The sequence below is a fragment of the Heterodontus francisci genome, chromosome 33, assembly GCF_036365525.1.
Source record: "Heterodontus francisci isolate sHetFra1 chromosome 33, sHetFra1.hap1, whole genome shotgun sequence".
Classification (NCBI taxonomy): Eukaryota; Metazoa; Chordata; class Chondrichthyes; order Heterodontiformes; family Heterodontidae; genus Heterodontus; species Heterodontus francisci.
The window spans coordinates 43,302,274-43,315,487 of NC_090403.1; the positions used below are offsets into that span (position 1 = coordinate 43,302,274).

Below are 13,214 nucleotides of genomic sequence, written 5' to 3' on the forward strand. Positions count from 1 at the left end.
CCCTACTAATACTGATTTCATACAGTTCCTTCTTCTCACTAGACCCTATGTTTCCCAACATTCCTGGGAGGTAATTAGTTTCCTCCTTTGTGAAGACAGAACCAAAAGATGTTTTAATTGGTCTGCCATTTCTTTGTTCCCCATTATAAATTCCCCCATTTCTGACTGTAAGGGACCCACATTTGTCTTCACTAATCCTTTTCTCTTTACATAGCCACAGAAGCTTTTATAGTCAGTTTTTATGTTCTCTGCAAGCTTACTCTCATACTCTATTTTCCCCTTCTTAATCAATCCCTTTGTCCTCCTTTGCTGAATTCTAGACTGCTCCCAATCCTCAGGTTTGCTGCTTGTCCTGGCCATTTTACATTTCTTCTCCTTGGATCTAATACTATCCCTAATTTATTTTGTAATCCACGGCTGAGCCACCTTTCTTGTTTTATTTTTGCGTCAGACAGGAATGAACAATTGTTGTAATTCATCCATGCACTCTTTAAATGCTAGCCATTGCCTATCCACTGTCAACCCTTTTAACATTCCCCAATCTACCATATTCAACTCCGGCCTCATACCTTCATAGTTTCCTTTATTTAGATTCAGGAACCTAGTCTCGGAATCATCTCTCTCACTCTCCATCTTAATGAAGAATTCTATCATGTTACGGTCGCTGTCCCCCAAGGGACCCCGCACAACAAGATTGTTAACTAATCCTTTCTCGTTACACAACACCCAGTCTAGGATGGCCTGTTCTCTAGTTGGTTCCTCAACGTATTGATTCAAAAAACCATCACGTACGCACTCCAGGAATTCCTCCTCTACAATATTATTGCTAATTTGGTTTGCCCAATCTATATGTAGATTAAAGACACCCATAATTACAGTTGTATCCTTATTGCATGCATCTCTAATTTCTTGTTTAATGCCATCCTCTACATCAGCACTGCTGTTTGGGGGTCTATATACAACCTCCACCAAGGTTTTCTGCCCCTTGGTGTTTCTTGGATGCTTCTGAGGGAAGTAAGGGAGGAAATTGTGGAGGTACTGGCCATAATCCTCCAACCCTCCTTAGATACAGAGGTGGTGCCAGAGGACTGGAGAATTGCAAATATTACACCCTTGTTCAAAAAAGATGTAAGAATAAACCCAGCAACTACAGGCCAGTCAGTTTAACCTCAGTGGTGGGAAAGCTTTTAGAAATGATAATCCAGGACAAGATTGACAGCCACTTGGACAAATGTAGATTAGTTAAGGAAAGCCAGCACGGATTTGTTAAAAGACAAATGGCACAGTGATGCAGTGGTTAGCACCACAGCCTCACAGCTCCAGTGACCCGGGTTTGGTTCTGGGTACTGCCTGTGTGGAGTTTGCAAGTTCTCCCTGTGACTGTGTGGGTTTCTGCCGGGTGCTCTGGTTTCCTCCCACAGCTAAAGACTTGCAGGTTGATAGGTAAATTGGCCATTGTAAATTGCCCCTAGTGTAGGTAGGTGGTAGGAGAATGGTGGGGATGTGGCAGGGAATATGGGATTAATGTAGGATTAGTATAAATGGGTGGTTGTTGGTTGGCACAGACTTGGTGGGCTGAAGGGCCTGTTTCAGTGCTGTATCTCTAAATGAAAAAATAGTGTTTAACTAACTTGATTGAGTTTTTTGATGAGATGACAGAGAGGGTTGATGAGAGTAATACAGTTATTGTGGCGTATATGGACTTCCAAAAGGCATTTGATAAGGTGTCACATAATAGGTTTGCTAGCAAAGTTGATGTCCATGGAATGCAAGGGACAGTGCCAGCATGAATATGAAATTGGCTGAGTGACAGGAAACAGTCTACAGTAGTGAACAGTTGTTTTTCGGACTGGAGGAAGGTATAGAGTGTGGTTCGCCAGAGGTCAGTACTAGGACCACTGATTTTCTTGATATTATTACAACTTCAGTAGAGACCATTAACTTTAATACAAGAGATATACACTCCCCAGAACAATTAAAGAATTACACAACAAGAGTTCATGTTTTAAGACTTTTACTATAACAACTAAACTCAAAATCAACATTAACTAAACATGCCTGGCTAGCTCAGTGGGCAGAGCATGAGACTCTTAATCTCAGGGTTGTGGGCTTGAGCCCCACACTGGGTGAGTTCAACTTTAAACATTGGTGTTTTGGGATTAAAATAAATAGGTTTGATGGCTGTCATGGACACAGTAGGCTGAAGGGCCTGTTTCTGTGCTGTATAACTCTATGACACTATGAGTACCTAATAGGTAATTAATGCACTAAATTAGAGAAAGGTATTTCCCATTAACTTATTAACACAGTTGAAAACCCCACATCACATTTATATGTTATAGTGTTCTCATCGAAAAGGTATCCTTGCAGATAAAAGTCACAATCTCCTCCCAGTTGCAATGGATTGGATCTCCCAGTCCTTCTCAAAGCCAACGTCCTCCTTGTTTGCTTTTTTTAATTCATTTCATGGGATGTGGGCGTCACTGGCCAGGCCAGCACTTATTGCCCAACCCTAATTGCCCATGAGAAGGTGGTGGTGAGTTGCCTTCTTGAACCTCAGTAGTCAATGGGAGGTAGGTACACCCAGAGTGCTATTAGGAAGGGAGTTCCAGGATTTTGACCCAGTGACAGTGAAGGAACGGCGATATAGTTCCAAGTCAGGATGGTGTATGGCTTGGAAGAGAACTTGCAGGTGGTGGTGTTCCCACGCATCTGCTGCCTTTGTCCTTCTAGGTGGTAGAGGTTGTAGGCTTGGAAGGTGCTGCCCGAGTAGCCTTGGTGCGTTGCTGCAATGCATCTTGTTGATGGTACACACTGCTGCCACTGTGAGTTGGTGGTCAAGGGAGTGAATGTTTGTGGACGGGGTGCCAATCAATCAGACTGCTTTGTCTGGATAGTATCGAGCTTATTGAGTGTTGTTGAAAGTGCAGCCCTTCCAGGCAATTGGAGAGTATTCCATTACACTCCTGAATTGTGCCTTGTAGATGGTGAACAGACTTTGGGGAGTCAGGAGGTGAGTTACTCGCCTCAGGATTCCTAGCCTCTGAGCTGCTCTTGTAGCCACGGTATTTATATGGTTGGTCCCAGTTCAATTTCTGGTCAATGGTAACCCCCAGGATGTTGATAATCCCCACTTCTGACCTTATGATTGAAGGAAGGTCATTGATGAAGCAGCTGAAGATGGTTGGGCCTAGGACACTACCCTGAGGAACCCCTGCAGTGATGTCCTGGAGCTCAGATGATTGAACTCCAACAACCACAACCACCTTCCTTTGTGCTAGTACGATTCCAACCAGCGGAGAGTTTTCCCCCTGATTCCCATTGACTCCAGTTTTGCGAGGGCTCCTTGATGCTATACTTGGTTAAATGCTGCCTTGATGTCAAGGGCAGTCACTCTCACCTCACCTCTTGAGTTCAGCTCTTTTGTCCATGTTTGAATCAAAGCTGTGAAGAGGTCAGGAGCTGAGTGGCCCTGGCAGAACCCAAACTGAGGGTCACTGAGCAGGCTATTGCTAAGCAAGTGCCGCTTGATAACACTGTCAATGACACTTTCCATCACTTAACTGATGATCGAGATAGAGTGATAGGGGCAGTAGTTGGTCAGGTTGGACTTGTCCTACTTTTTGTGTACAGAACATACCTGGGCAATTTTCCACATTGCCAGGTAGATGCCAGTGTTATAGCTGTACTGGAACAGCTTGGCTAAGAGTGCGGCAAGTTCTGGAGCACAGGTCTTCAGTACTATTGCCGGAATGTTGTCGGGGCCCATAGCCTTTGCAGTATCCAGTGTGTTCTTCCAAGCACATTCGACCTGGACTTCCGTTAATAAGGCAATCTCTGGTGACCCGATAGGTCTTTTCTGCTCTGCAAACCTCGAGCCTTCGAATTAGGTTCAAACCTTAGCAGCCTTTTGCTGGTGATCTGAGAGCAGCTGTTTCTCTCTCTCTTTTGGCTGCACAGCTCCGCTTGCTGGTCTTTCTTTCTCCTTTTCAGCCTCCATACATAGGAAAGCCTGTTGAATTTATCCAGATCAAAAGTCAATAGTCATTTGCATTTTACAATTCTCAGAGACCATAAGTCTGACCATAGCAAAACCACCTGTGCCTTCCCTTGTTTCCAGACGTTAACCATTGCAACTCGAATTTGCATTTTAGAGCCCCCGGCCTTCTGTTTACAATTTGCAAGTCTGGGAGAACAAAACCCATTGTCCTTTAGGTGTTACAACCTTGCACCCTGCTTTTAAAAGTGCCTTTGATCTGGGTTCCTTGTTTTTATGGTAACCAAGACGCTTGGCTTGTCTCTGGGCAGAATTGGAATGAGATCACATGTCTCCTCTGATTGTCCATTTTACACTGCATTAAAGATCACAGTTTTTAAATCATAACCATACTACAACATCCAGCATTCATAACAATATTTCTTAATGACCTAGACTTGGGTGTACAGGGCACAATTTCAACATTTGCAGATGATACAAAACTTGAAAGTATTGTGGATTGTGAGGAGGATAGTGACTGACTTCAAGACGACAAAGATAGGCTGGTGGAATGGGTAGACACATAGGAGATTAAATTTAATGCTGACATGCGAAGTGATACATTTTGGTAGGGAGATCGAGGAGAGGCAATATGAAATAAAGGGAGCAGTTTTAAAGCAGTGCAGGAACAAAGAGACCTGGGGGTTTATGTTGAAGGTGGCAGGGTAAGTTGAGAAAGTGGTTAAAAGACACATGGGATTCTGGGCTTTATAAATAGAGGCATAAAGTACAAAACCCAGAATGTTATGATGAACTTTAAAAAAACACTCGTTCAGCCTCAACTGGAGTATTGTGTCCAGTTCTGGGCACCGCACTTTAGGAAGGATATGAAGGCTTTAGAGAGGGTATAGAAAAGAATTATGAGAATGGTTCAAGAGATGAGGGACTTCAGTTACGTGGATAGATTGGAGAAGCTGGGGTCAACCTCCTAAAAGAAGAGAAGGCTCAGAGAAAATTTGATAGAGGTGTTCAAAATCATGACGGGTCTGGACAGAGTAGATAGAGAGAAACTGTTCCCTTTGGTGGAAGGATTGAGAACTAGAGCATACCGAGATAAGGTGAATGGAGAAAGAACCAAAGGTGATGTGAGGAAAAACCTTTTTATGCAGCGAGTGAGTAGGATCTGGAATGCACTGTCTGTAAGTATGGTGGAGGCCGAGTCAATTGTAGATTTGAAAAGGGAATTGGATAAGCAGCTGAAGAAAAAAAATTTGCAGGGCTACGGGGAAATGCCAGGGGATTGGGACTAGCAGAGTTGCTCTTGCAGACAGCTGGCATGAACACAATGGTCCAAAGAGCCTCCTTCTGTGCTGTAACCATTATATGATTCTATATAAATATCCACGCCTTCCACCACCAGTGTCCCATAGCTGCAGGATGCACTGCAGTAACTCGCCAAGATTTCTTTGGTCGCACCATCACCTATAAGGCCAAGGACAGCAAGTGCATGGGAATACCACCGTCTTCAAGTTCCAAGTCACACAACATCCTGACTTGGACATGTGTTGGCATTCCTTCATCATCACTGGGTTGGAATCCTGGAACTCCCTATCTGATAGCATTGTGGGGACACCTTCACCACACGGACTGCACAGGTTCAAGTAGAGACCTTCTTAGGCAACAGAAGGTGGGCAGTGTGAATTAGTGTTTCAAAAAACAATGTTTTCAGGGGTGCTTTTAGGTGTGAAATGGAGCTCATTTCCATATTGAACATCCAAGATAACATCAAGCACTCATATGTCATTGTCACATGAATTATATCACTTCATCTATTCCATCTCAGCGATACACCTTAATCCTAAATCTATATCGCATTCTGCACTACATCTGTGCAAAATTTCCATTTCCCGTGCTAGCTATCCTTACGATCTCACTGTATGAGAATGCTGGTTTAAAGCCAACTTTTGTGTCAACAATGGGTGCTGCATCTTTGCAACCACTCGGAGGTGGGTTGAGATTACATAAGTTCATTCATATCAAAAGAACCCCTTTGCCCTGTTAGACTGAGATGGATTTCATCCAGTTTCCCCTGCTAAGGTTTGTTCGTATGTTGGGTAATAAATGGGAAAAACATCAGCGCCAAATAAATGTATGCTTTGTTACGACCAGGTGAGGAAGGGGTCTAGGGCTCCTCTCTCAGCCTTTTCCTGGTTTGGCCGTAACAGTGTTTAACTTTTAAAACACAGTGTTTTTAGCTTCCCCTCAGTGAGTCCTTGCTCACTGCTCTCTAACTGTAAAGAAATCAACCAGACAGGTTTTCTCAGATTTAAACAAGAAAGGTGTAAGTTTATTAACCTTAAAACTCTAACTCAGTTAAAACTACTAAGAATAGGTGACGTGACCATGCTAGCATGCATAGGCAATAAACACACACACAAATAGATACAGAGAAGGAGAAAGATTTAAAGGGGCAGAAGGTTTGAAGTAGTAGATGGAATTCAGTTACTGGTTTTGGGTTGGATGTAAAGTCTTTGATTAAAGTTAAGTCTTGCAGTTCTCATTGGGGCCCAGTGCATACTTTCAAACTTGTTTAGCTGGTACCAGAAGTCTGCAGGGTCTTCTGTCTTGAGGCTTAAGTTACTTATGTGGGTGCCTGGAACTTTGCGTGAGAGAGAGAGACAGAGAGAGAGAGACCTTGCTTCTTTTTGGTCTTCAAAATGCAGTCTGCCTCAAAACTTTACTGTGAGCACAATTCAATCAACTCCCAGGTAGGCCAGCAGGTTAGTCATGTGACTACCTTTTTGTTTGAAACAGCATCATCTGCGAAGTTTGTTAGTTCTTCAAAGCTAACCAGACACACTCAGTGGGGGGAGCGGGGGGTGGGGTGGTGGAATGCTGTCTCTTACACATTCAATGACTCAATGTCTCTTGATCATCACTATTGACAAAACTCATCTGGCTAATTGAATCCAGGAGTACTTTCATTGTCTCTCTGGGCAACTGTCTCTCAGAATGCAAACGTACAGCCATGTTTTCAGCCACTACTCTGTAGTCTTTTTAAACAACTTATTTCAATGTCCAGTCAATGTTCACATAATGTTCCATATGATGAAATTGATATGGTTCCATTTGGCAGGTGTGGGTTCCGTCACAGTTTACTACACACTTAATTCTACACTGCAGCTCTTAATGATACGAACAACTTGCAAATTGGAGGAAACAGTCTGGAAACTTCATGCACTTTGATTCAACACATCCCTTCTCATCATCCCTACTCTACAAATATTCTTAGGAAATACTGGCAATATATACAAAGGTGGATCTGCGGGTTATGGAGGTGGTTAGCCAGAGCTCTGAATGATATATGACATGAATGCAAGTCATGCTCAGCATTTGACTGGTCTTAAAACTATATTTTTATTGCGTTGTTGCATTTTGAATTCTTCTGTTTGTGGTGTACTGTCATCTGGAGTGTATCAACAATAAGAAATGACATTTCTCAGTATCAATGAGAGACCACAAGATTTATTTTGTTAGCGTGCTTATGGAATTCATTCAGGTTTGGCAACTGATATGTAAACCAGGGAGCCATAATATTCTTCATTGTAAATAAAATGTATCATTACCAATGGAAGTCTTAATACCAGCAATACATCATGCATTAATCCTCTGTATCTGTATATATGGCTGTGAAGGAGACAGGACAGTATCCAGGGACAGAAAATATTTTAGGAACATGACCAAGCAGCACTGTACATTTTCCCTCAAGCTTGTTAAGGCTGAGAGATGGCACACCTTGAGATGTTCTGGTGCTGATGGCAGATTGGGAAGAGATGTGGCACTGTGATCAGCAGGTAATAGGCAAATAGATAAACATCTAACATCAGCGTGTCACCATAAACCTTCATCCAAGTGCAGTTGCATTAAAACAAGGTTGTTGGTCAATAGGTTTTGAATTTTCAGTGTTGTTAATGCTTTTTTTTTAAAGAGTAGGCTCTATAGTTTAGAGATACAGCACTGAAACAGGCCCTTCGGCCCACCGAGTCTGTGCCGACCATCAACCACCCATTTATGCTAATCCTACACTAAATTCCATATTCCTACCACATCCCCCTACCACCTACCTATACTCGGGTCAATTTATAATGGCCAATTTACCTATCAACCTGCAAGTCTTTTGGCTGTGGGAGGAAACCAGAGCACCCGGAGGAAACCCACGCAGACACAGGGAGAACTTGCAAACTCCACACAGGCAGTACCCAGAATTGAACCCAGGTCGCTGGAGCTGTGAAGCTGCGGTGCTAACCACTGCACCACTGTGCCACCAATGGTTTAATCTATGCTGAGCAGTAGCGATAGATACCATCACAACTTTCAGTGACGTGGAAACTTTCTGATCTCTATCTCTCTTCTGGCCCATTAGACTGCTTCATTGTCATCTTTTTTGCCCATGCTTTCTTCATATTTTCTTAGCCTTTTTCATACTCAGACTGCTTGTCTCTCATGGTCCTGTTTTTTCCTTACACTGCTAACTGTAGCTTCTCAGTGGTATGCTGACATCTGTTAGGCTGTCTTGAATTATGCCTCCTTCTCTCAGTATCTCAGTCCTTCCTTTGGCCCTCTTTGGCTTTCCTTGCTGATGCAGCTTTCATCTTTCTGGTGTGCCCTCTCTGTGCTAACATCTCCACCTCACTCCAGGTTTCAATTATATGATCTGCCAGCTACATGAGCCATGTAGTAAAAGTACGCTCATCATCCTCAGAATATGCTGTTAGATAGAGAAGCGTTTAGAATTGAAGATCAAATTACATTTTGTAGAGTAATCTGCATGAAAGTTTAACAAAATGGTACGTGGAAATAAAAGCGGAAATTAGAAGAGAGTTGAACTGGATAATTCAGTGAGTTTCTCTGAAACAAGACAACTGGTCTTAAACCATAAATCAATCCATGGCTCTTCCCAGTTTACTGAAACATATTCCTGTTGCAATATTGAATATAAGAGAGGAAAAGAACAGCCTACATCTTTTATCTCAATCAATTTTATTCTGCTGTGAATTTGGCCACTGTGGAAATCAAAAGAAAATCTCCAGCTAAAATCTTGATAAATGTAATGGGTATACCGTTATGACAGTGCTTCCATTTTTAATATTTTTGGAGGATTCATGTTTTAGAATTGTGGAAATGGATTTTTTTTCAAAAACGTCACTGGAAGGACTTTGGACTTGAATTAAAAACACACTTACTGCAAGTCACATGTCTTCAGCTAAGTAAACAGCAAGAGCCTTGGTGACTGGGGGAGTTGTTTACAGAGAAGTGACATGCCAAGATTTATGGTGGTCAAAAGTTAGTTTCATTTTGGATATTGTTTTGAGTTGGGGGTAAGCCTGCTAAGTGAGAAGCAACCAGCTCAGCCTTTTCCCACCTCTCTGAGAAACCCTGAGAATCTTGTGTGATTGCTGAAACCCCTGATGCCACATTTCTCTTGGAAAGCCTGCTAGACTAAGCCTTGACATTGCCTGGACAGAACTGCTCCAAGAAGATCCCAGTGACAGCCATCAACACATATTTGGGTTGCCAGAATAAAAGGACAACTGATATGTTTCCATATCTTATCCTTTTTCTTCCTTCAAGAATTAACAAGTATTTGGTCAAAGTTTTTTTTTGTCTTTTTTTGTAATGAGATCTCTGCAAAGAAAACATCTTTAGTTTTTCTTTAACCTGCTTGTGTGTGTGTATGTGTGTATGTATGTGTGTTGGGCTAAGTTATAAGGGAACTTTCATATTTCAATCTGTGTGTTAATGTTTTGCATCTTTACTGAATAAGTCTTGTTTTATAATAAATTGATATTTTGTTGTTTGTTAAAGAAACCTGGTTAGTGGTTTTTTTTCAGAAATAAATATAGAGTATATAATTGGACGTATCGGTAACTGGGTAAACATTTAGATATATGTTGTGACCGTGGATATCTGGAACTAGAAAAAGACAGTGCACTCCTCCCACCTCAATCGTAACAATACCTTCCCTGGTGCTAACCTTTTACCTTAGCAGGTAAAACTTAACTTTTCTGCAGTTCAGATGGTCTGAAGTGAAGGTCTAATTGTTCCTGAATGTTATCAATTGATTGATCTCCCTGATGCTGAAATTTAGATAATCAAAAACCCTGAATTCAAAAATGTGAAGTCCTGACCATAGTCCTCAACAATGCAACTGAGATCTACAACCATATGGGAGTAGTTTTTCAGGCCCAGACGCATTGCTGCACGACCAAACAGAATGGGCCAATGATCGATGGAAACTGCTTGCGGGCCTCAATTGCATACATGATAATTCTATGCCCTCACCTTGTCTGCTTTTGACAATTCTGAAACATTGGTGCAAAAGCCTGCTGACACTCGGGGTCAATTCACATTGATTAACCCTGAAAGACCTGAATTATTGTCTGTTTTGATACTATAAACTCACGCCCCTTGGAACTAGCTGCCAAAATCCAATTTAGGAGTGTTGGTGGGCCTGAAATTGGTCTACGCCAGCAGCACAAAATGGGCTCCAAGCAAATTGCAGCCGATTTTTCACAGCACAGTGGCGCAGTGGTTAGCACCGCAGCCTCACAGCTCCAGGGACCCGGGTTCGATTCCAGGTACTGCCTGTGTGGAGTTTGCAAGTTCTCCCTGTGTCTGCGTGGGTTTTCTCCGGGTGCTCCGGTTTCCTCCCACAAGCCAAAAGACTTGCAGGTTGATAGGTAAATTGGCCATTATAAATTGTCACTAGTGTAGGTAGGTGGTAGGGAAATATAGGGACAGGTGGGGATGTTTGGTAGGAATATGGGATTAGTGTAGGATTAGTATAAATGGGTGGTTGATGTTCGGCACAGACTCGGTGGGCCGAAGGGCCTGTTTCAGTGCTGTATCTCTAATCTATTTTCCATTGACTTGGAAAATATTGCCAAGATTTTTAATTTCAAACCAAGTAAGAGCAACAATGAGACTAGGAAACGAGTTTCCAAAAAGAGTTTAAACTCTTTAAACTGTGAACTTCAGTAGAAAGAAAATCGGGTGCGGTGAAAAATTGGCTGCTGATTCACTATGAACCCAATTCACATTGCTGGTTTAGGTCAATTTCACCTCCTTAAAATTTATATTCAATTATTAAAGGGCTATGGAGCAGCCCTTATTATTCCAATCTACTCTGGGCCGGGCCAGGCCGGGCTTGCTAAATGTATGCAGCCTTAATCAGACTCTGTAGAGGTCAGTGCCATTGCCTTGGAAGCCCAACTTACTGAATTAAAATGGAAAGCAATCATCAAATAAAATACACAAGTATAAGGCTAATTAACTGTCTCTTGTTATTACTGTGTCAGATGTATCCTGTATTTGGGGTGTAATATTATACAGAGATCTAATGTACGGAAACAATGAGCACGATTAGAAAAATTCCAGAGAGCTGTTAGTCTTGATTGTTGGCATGTAGTTCATTAGAAGCCATTCTGAAATATGTGACAATCAAGAGACGATGTGGTTTTGAGACATTCTTAGAACCTTCTCAGGTTTCCATTTTTCCCCCCAAAAAATGCCTCTTATTGATCAAAACACATCTTTTGCAAACAGAGTGGATTAAACTATAATTCCACTTATGAAAGGATTTTAGTTGATTTGTGATGATGAATGGTCTAATTTATTACATACTACCAATAGAAAGTGCCTATTAAATTCTAGGGTGCGTTATTTGTACAACTGGAGAATATGTATTTTGTCAACTATGTAAATGTCTCATATATCTGACTTATACAAGAAACACCAAAGATAAATAACCTTAGATATATTGACCCTGGCACTCCTTCTTTGGCAGTACTGCACCTTCTGCTTCACCAAGCCTTGACCCTGCTGATGTCCTTCAATATTAACCGCACCCACCCCGCCCCTCACAAAGTTTGCTGGGTTAATGGAAGGACACCTCATCTGCTTGGAGCCAGTGGACAGAAGTGCCACTTGGGGCACTTCATCAGCACCTGTCTTCTCCAAGTGTCAGGAAACTGGAACGACCTCTGAGGTGGCAGAGGCAAGAAGTATTTTTTAAATGTTCTCTTTTGGGGTACAGATGCCTTGCCAGATCTGGGGCCCACAGCAGCTCACCACCACCTCAAGGGCAATTAAGGATGGACAATAAATGCTGGCCTAGCCAGAGACGCCCACAGCCCATGAACAAATAAAAAAAAAGATGGGCCCTAATTTACCCTTGTAGAGGCTGGTCCATCTCACCTAATCTTGGCGTACTGGCTACAATTTAAATGCTAGATCCCAACTGAAACTCAGTAATAGAAATTCCAAGCTTAGGAAGGCCCTGACCACTTAGCTGGACATCCTGCCTTAAAGAAAGAAAGACTTGTAGTTATATAGCCCTTTCATGATCACCAGGCTCTTTTGGCAGCATCTGTGGAGAGAGAAACAGAGTTAACGTGTCAAGTCTGTGACCTTTCATCATGAGCGCTGCTGAGTGTTTCTAGCATTTACTGTTTTTTATTTCAGATTTCCAGCCTCTGCAGTATTTTGCTTTTGCACCAGGGATAACTCCCCTGCTGTTCTTCAAAGTAGTGTCATGGGAACTTATACATCCACCTGAGAAGGCAGACAGGGTCACGGTTTAAAAACTCATCCTAAAGAAGGCACCTGCAACAGTGCAGCACTCCCTGGAATGTCAGCCTTGATTTTTGTGCTCAAGTCCTGGGGCAGGATTTTTAGCCCCCACTGGGGCTGGGATTCAAGGTGGGTGGGAGCTAAAACTAGGCAAGCCAGCTGCTATCCTGGTTTCCCAACTCCATTCACCTCTGAGCCCCTCTTGTGGAGGCGGGATGGAGCGGGAGGCATGGCTACCCACCCACATGCGATGGGTAGCTGACGTGGCTCGTTAAGGGCCACTTAAGGCCAAATAGAAGAGGCTGACTGGTATTTTCCAGGCAGCAGGAGCCAGTTTAGGCACCTGGAAGCAGCTTCCTGGTGGCAGACAAGGGGGGCCAGCATTCCAAGCTGACCTAGAGATCCTCCCTGCCTGCCAGGGTGCTGCAGCAACCGGAGGCCGACCTGTAGAGGGGCTCGCCCCCCCAAGTCATGGTTGGGCCTAGGACACTGTCCTGAGGAACTCCTGCAGCAATGTCCTGGGGCTGAAGTTATTGGCCTCCAACCATCTTCCTTTGTGCCTGAAAATTGCTTAGCTCTCTCTACAGCATACCATTTCCGCTGCTTA

General features: G+C 42.9%; 1 non-coding gene across 1 annotated transcript; it reads left to right on the plus strand.

Annotated features, from left to right (window-relative positions):
* Nucleotides 1-2,056: 2,056 nt before the first annotated feature.
* Nucleotides 2,057-2,129, plus strand: trnak-cuu (transfer RNA lysine (anticodon CUU)). The gene has a single exon. It is a non-coding gene; the product is annotated as a tRNA-Lys (tRNA).
* The last annotated feature ends 11,085 nt before the right edge of the window (nt 2,130-13,214 follow it).